Genomic DNA, 6,040 nt, shown 5'->3' on the forward strand with positions numbered 1-6,040 from the left:
ACTAGAGACGGGGTTTCTTCATGTTGGCCAGGCTGGTCTCGAACTCCCGACCTCAGGCGATCCACCTGCCTTGGTCTCCTAAAGTGCTGGAATTACAGACGTGAGCCACCGTGTTTCGCTTAAACAGGTTTTGTTTTGTTTTGAGACACAGTCTCATTCCGTCACCAGGCACCAGGCTGGAGTGCAGTGGCGCGACCTTGGCTCACTGCAACCTCCGCCTCCCGGGTTCAAGCAATTCTCCTCCCTCAGCCTCCCAAGTAGCTGGGACTACAGGTGCCCACTTAAACAGGTTTTAAAAGAAATTTTGTATTCTCCATGTAGAACTGGTAATGTCTAATTTATGGATTGAAATAAGGAAAGTTTTTTTAAAATTATAACTTTTCATTAATACATATAATGCTTTTAGTTTTTGGGTTTTTTTGAGACAGAGTCTTGCAATGTCACCCAGGTTGGAGTGCTATGGCGTGATCTTGGCTCACTGCATTCTCCACCTCCTGGGTTCAAGTGATTCTCCTGCCTCAGCCTTCTGAGTACCTGGTATTACAGGTATGTGTCACCACCCCTGGCTAATTTTTTGTAGAGATGGGGTTTCACCACGTTATCCAGGATGGTCTCGATCTCCTGACCTCGTGTCCCACCCACTTTGGCCTCCCAAAGTGCTGGGATTACAGGCATGAGCCACTGCACCCAGCCAATGCTTTTAGTTTTAAATGTACTTTTACCACCATTACTTAATTCCATATTTAATAATTTGAGTTAACAACAACTAACGTGTCTGCAAAGTCAGTGATTAGTGGTATTAATATCTCAAGGTTCCCTGTGTACTTCTACCTTAAGCTGCCTTGTGTTCATGATTATGAAGCAAGAGTTAGAAAGTAATTTGGAAATTCAATCTGCAATTTTATTTTATATAGTCACTCAAGTGCTACTGTTTTGTTTTTTTTTCTGCCCTTAAGGTATATTTTTAGCTGTTAAAAATGCGTTTTACCTCAGTCTATGTGTGTAATCTTTAGGACTTAAAAACCATTTCATAAAACATAAAACATAAAAACATCTCATAACTCCCAATAAATGTTATGTTTTCTATCTGATTGATAACATTTTACAAATATTTCAGAATATAAATACAATATTATTAAATAATTTAAAAAAAATTTATCCAAATCAGATAGTCTTTCATTATTTCCCTTATTTATCTGTGTCTGCCGCTATTTTCTGCTCTTTTTTTTTTTTTTTTTCCTTTTTTTTTTCAGGATTTCATTTTTTTGCCTAGGGTGGTGTGCAGCGGCACCATCAGGGATCCCTGCAGCCTAAACTTCCAGGGTTTAGATGATCCCTCCACCTCACTCTCCTGGGTAGCTGGTACTACAGGCACATGCCACCCACACCTGGCTAATTTTCTGTTTTGTGTAGAAATGGGGTTTGCCATGTTCCCAGGCTGATCTCTAATTCTTGGGCTCAAATGATCTGCCCATCTCAGCCTCCCAGATTGCTGGGATTATAGGCATCAGCCTCTGCACCTGGCTATTTCTGCTTTTTGGAGTATTATGTATGGACCTTTTACGTATTGTCTGACACAGAAATTGCAAAGTAGATCATAGACCTAAATATAAGAAGTAAACGATAAAACTTTTAGAAGACATAGGAGAAAATCTCAGTGACCTTGGATTAGACAGAGGTTTCTTAAATATGTCACCAAAATCACAATCCATAGAAGAAGATGCTAATTTGAACATCAAAATTGGAGATTTTTGTGCTTCAAAAGACGTTATCAAGAAAATGAAAAGACGTGTTACAGACTGGAAGAAAATATTTGCAAATAGTATATCTGAGAAAAGACTTGTGCTTATGATATATTGGGAGCTCTTCATTTATTATTATTACTGTTTTGAGACATAGGGTCTCACTCTGTTGTCCAGGCTGGAGTACAGTGGCACAATCTCAGCCCACTGCAGACTCAATCCCCCGGTTTCAAGCGATCCCCCCACGTCAGCCTCCAGAATAGCTTTTGTGGAGATGAGGTTTTGCCGTGTTGCCAGACTGGTCTTCAACTCCTAGGCTCAAGCCATCCAGCTACCTCAGCCTCCCAAAATGCTGGGATTACAGGCATGAGTCATTGTGCCTGGCCAAGAATTCTTGTAATTCAGTAATGAGACCAAAAATTCAGATTAAACATGGACAGAAGAACAGACATGTCACCAAAGTGGCTAACAATTAGGCTGGGCACGGTGGCTCACATCTGTAATCCTAGCCCTTTGAGAGTCCAAAGTAGGAAGATCGCTTGAGCTCAGGAATTCAAGACCAGCCTGAGCAACATAGTGAGACCTCATTTGTATAAAAAATTTTTAAATTAGCTGGGCATGGCAGCCTGTACCCGTAGTCCCAGCTACTTGGGTAGCTAAGGTGGGAGGATTGCTTGAGGTCAAGGCTGCAGTTAGCTGTGATCGTGCCACTGCACTCCTGCCTGGGCTTTGGAATAAGACCCTGTCTCAAACAAAAACAAACAAAAACCAAAGTAACTAATAATCACATGAAAAAATGCTCAGCGTCATTAGTTGTTTTGTTTTATTTTTATTATTATGTTGTTTAGAGACAAGGTCTGGCTCTGCCACCTGGGCTGGAGTGCAGTGGTGCTATCTTGGCTTACTGCAACCTCCGTCTCCCAGGCTCAAGCCATCCTCCTACCTCAGCCTCCCTAGTATTTGGGACTACAGGCATGTGCCACCATGCCCAGTTCATTTTTGTATTTTTTTGTAGAGACACTGTTTAGCCATGTTGCCCAGGTTGTATTAAACTCCTCAACTCTAGCAATCTGCCTGCCTTGGTCTCTCATAGCGCTGGGATTACAGGCCTCAGCCACTGTACCCAGCCTACTTATTTTAGAAATGGTTATTAAAACCACAATGAGATACCACTGTATAGCCACTGGAACAACTGTAATGAAAAAGAGACAATAATAGGTATTGGTGAGGATTTGGAGAACCTGAAACCTTCATTTTCCTATTGGAAATGTAAAATTGTAGAGCCACTTAGGAAAACAATTTGGCAGTTCCTTAAAAAGTTAAACTGACCAGGGAACCTAGAAATTACATTCCGAAGTATTTACCTAAGAGAAATGAAAGCACATGTTTGTACAAAGACTTATATGTGAATGTTCATAGCAACTTTGTTTGTAATATGCAAAAACTGAGAAAAACCCAAATGTCCATCAGTGAATGAATGGATAAACAAAGTGTGTTATATCCACATGATTGGATACTACTCAGCAATTAAAAAAAGAATGAATATTGATACAGCAAATGAGTACATTTCAAGATAAATATGCTGAGTAAGAGAAGTCAGATGCAAAAATGTATGTAATATGTGACTACTTAACACAAAAGTTTGCAAAATACTAATTCATAATGACAGCAGATCAGTTGTTGCAGGGATATTGGGTATAGGGGATGATGATTGACTGAAACAGGGCTTGCAAGCTCTTTTGGGGTTATTAAAAATGTTCTTAGATTGTGGTGATGATTATACTCCATAAGTTTACTAAAAATTAGCAAAATGTACATTTAAAATGGGTGAAATTTTTTATAGTCATAATGGCAAAATTCTTTTTTTCTCTTTTTTGAGATGAAGTCTCGCTCTGTCGCCGAGGCTGGAGTGCAGTGGTGCAGTCTTGGCTTACTGCAACCTCCGCCTCCTGGGTTCAAGCGATTCTTCTGCCTCAGCCTCCCAAGTAGCTGGGACTACAGGCACATACCACTACGCCCAGCTAATTTTTGTATTTTCAGTAGAGATGTGGTTTCACCATATTGGCCAGGCTGGTCTCAAACGCCTGACTTCGTGATCTGCCCATCTCAGCCTCCCAAAGTGCTGGGATTACAGGGATGAGGCACACGCCTGGCTTATGGTAAAAATCTTAATTATAGACATTGTAAACTGTTGGCTGACATTTGTATTCACAGGTGATAGTAATGAAGAGAGAAGCCATGCAGCAACAGCTTTGTAAAAAATACAGCAAGAGAAGAAATGGAGCATTACTTTTTTAAAAACCATTTAACCATTTTTAAGCATACAGTTCAGTAGCGTTAAGTAAATTCACATTGAGACCAGGTGCAGTGACTCATACTTGTAATCCTAGCACTTTGAGGGACTTAAGTGGGAGGAGAATTACTTGAGCCCAGGAGTTCAAGACCAGCCTGGGCAATGTACTCTAAGACCTATCTCTTAAAAAAAAAAAAAAAAAGAAAGAAAGAAAGAAAGAAATTAGTTGGTGTGGTGTGTCCCTATAGTCGCTGCTACTCAGGAGGCTGAATTAGGAAGACCACTTGAGCCCAGGAGGCTGAGGGCATGATTGTGATTGTGCCACTAAATTCTAGCTTGACCCTATCTCAAAAAGAAAAAAGTATATTCATATTTGTTGTGAAACAGATCTCCAGAACTTTTCCATCTTGCAAAACTGGAGCACTATAGCCGTTATACAACTCCTCTTTCTCCTCCCTCTGACTCTGGTTACCACCACTCTACTGTCTGTTTCTGTGAATTTGACTACTTTAGATACTTCACATAACTGGAATCACAGTTTTTATCTTTTTGTGACTGGCTTATTTCGCTTAGCATAATGCCCTCGGGTTTTTTGTTTTGTTTGTTTATAGTCCAGGTGTCTTTGATTTTTTTTTTTTTTTTTTTTGCCATCTAATAGCCACAAATTTCCAGGGAATAGGTTTTATAGCAGCTCAAACTCCTGTCCATTGGTTCTCACAGAGTGTGCTTTCCTGGGTGGAGAATGTTGGTGCTTCAGCTGTTCCTAGGTACCTTTCGCTTTGGCTTCCATCTTTTTCTGACCTTTTTCCTTCATGTGTTTTGGGAAGCTATCTAAGCTGTAGTCCTTTATATGTTCATTATATACATTAATTATTTTGGCAAGGATCTTGTTTGTTACAGCAATGCCAACAAACAAGATTCTTGCCAAAAGAATTAATGAGTTAACATTAATTCCAACAACATACTGGGTGGGTAACATTGTAACTTCCAGTTTTACCATGGTAATATTTATAGGGCATTCCTTTTGAACAGTAGCCTTTTTCTTGATGTCTACAGCATCACTTTTTTTTTTGTAGATTTCTATGTCTGTGGCCAAAGGAACGACTCCATGTTTTCCAAAAGCCCTAGAGAACATATTGCAGGTGCCTCTTCTCTTTTCTTTTCTGTTTTTCATCTTGGTAAATTATTGGAAGATGATGGTTCCCTGCGAAAGGCCAGACAAAATGGATGAATTTTAAAGTATGTAAATTATACCTCAAAAAAACTATTTTAAAAAGTAGAATTACCCTTAAACTAGACTCTGTATCAAAGGGGTTGAATAGATAGCTTCAAAATGGACCAAAATATGCATACTATTTAAGAGAAGTATCAAAAATATTTTAACTGCGTTATTGAGGTGTGATTAATATACTAAAAGCTGAAGGTAGTTAGTGTATATAACTTGATGTGCTTGGAAAGAGGTATAACACCTGTAAAAACCATTATTACAATCAATGCCATAGACTTATATCCATTATCTCCACAAATTTCTTCCTGTCACCTTACCTTTGTTTCCTTTTTTCATTAGAGCACTTAACATGATATACCTTTTTAGCACATTTCTAAACATACAATACATTATTGTTAATCATAGACCCTATTTGTGCAGTAAGTTTCCAGACTATATTTCTTTTGCATAACTGAAAATTTGAAGAGGTATCAAAAGTTAATGGGGTAAAAAAAGATTTTTCAGCTGGGCATGGTGGCTCAAGCTTGTAATCCCAGCACCTTGGGAGGCCGAGATGGGCAGATCACGAGGTCAAGAGATTGAGACCATTCTGGCTAACATAGTGAAACCTTGTCTCTACTAAAAATAAAAAATTAGCCAGGTGTGGTGGTCCATGCCTGTGGTCCCAGCTACTTGGGAGGCTGAGGCAGGAGAATCGTTTGAACCTGGGAGGTGGAGGTTGCAGTGAGCTGAGATGGTGCCACTGCACTCCAGTCTGATGACAGACTGAGACTGTCT

At 39.6% G+C, this 6,040-nt stretch overlaps 1 protein-coding gene and 1 long non-coding RNA gene across 2 annotated transcripts in view; one reads left to right on the top strand and one right to left on the bottom strand.

Moving 5' to 3' along the window:
• RNF111 (ring finger protein 111) overlaps positions 1–6,040 on the top strand; it is a 101,766-nt gene that overhangs the window by 50,485 nt on the left and 45,241 nt on the right. The gene's annotated exons all lie outside the window — the stretch shown is intronic.
• LOC108306823 lies at positions 1,238–3,736 on the bottom strand. The gene is made up of 2 exons (XR_001826302.2): positions 3,677–3,736; positions 1,238–1,949 (listed from the first exon to the last, which is right to left on the bottom strand). It is a non-coding gene; the product is annotated as an uncharacterized LOC108306823 (long non-coding RNA).

Source organism: Cebus imitator, unplaced genomic scaffold (assembly GCF_001604975.1).
Source record: "Cebus imitator isolate Cc_AM_T3 unplaced genomic scaffold, Cebus_imitator-1.0 Scaffold74, whole genome shotgun sequence".
In the NCBI taxonomy this organism is placed as follows: Eukaryota; Metazoa; Chordata; class Mammalia; order Primates; family Cebidae; genus Cebus; species Cebus imitator.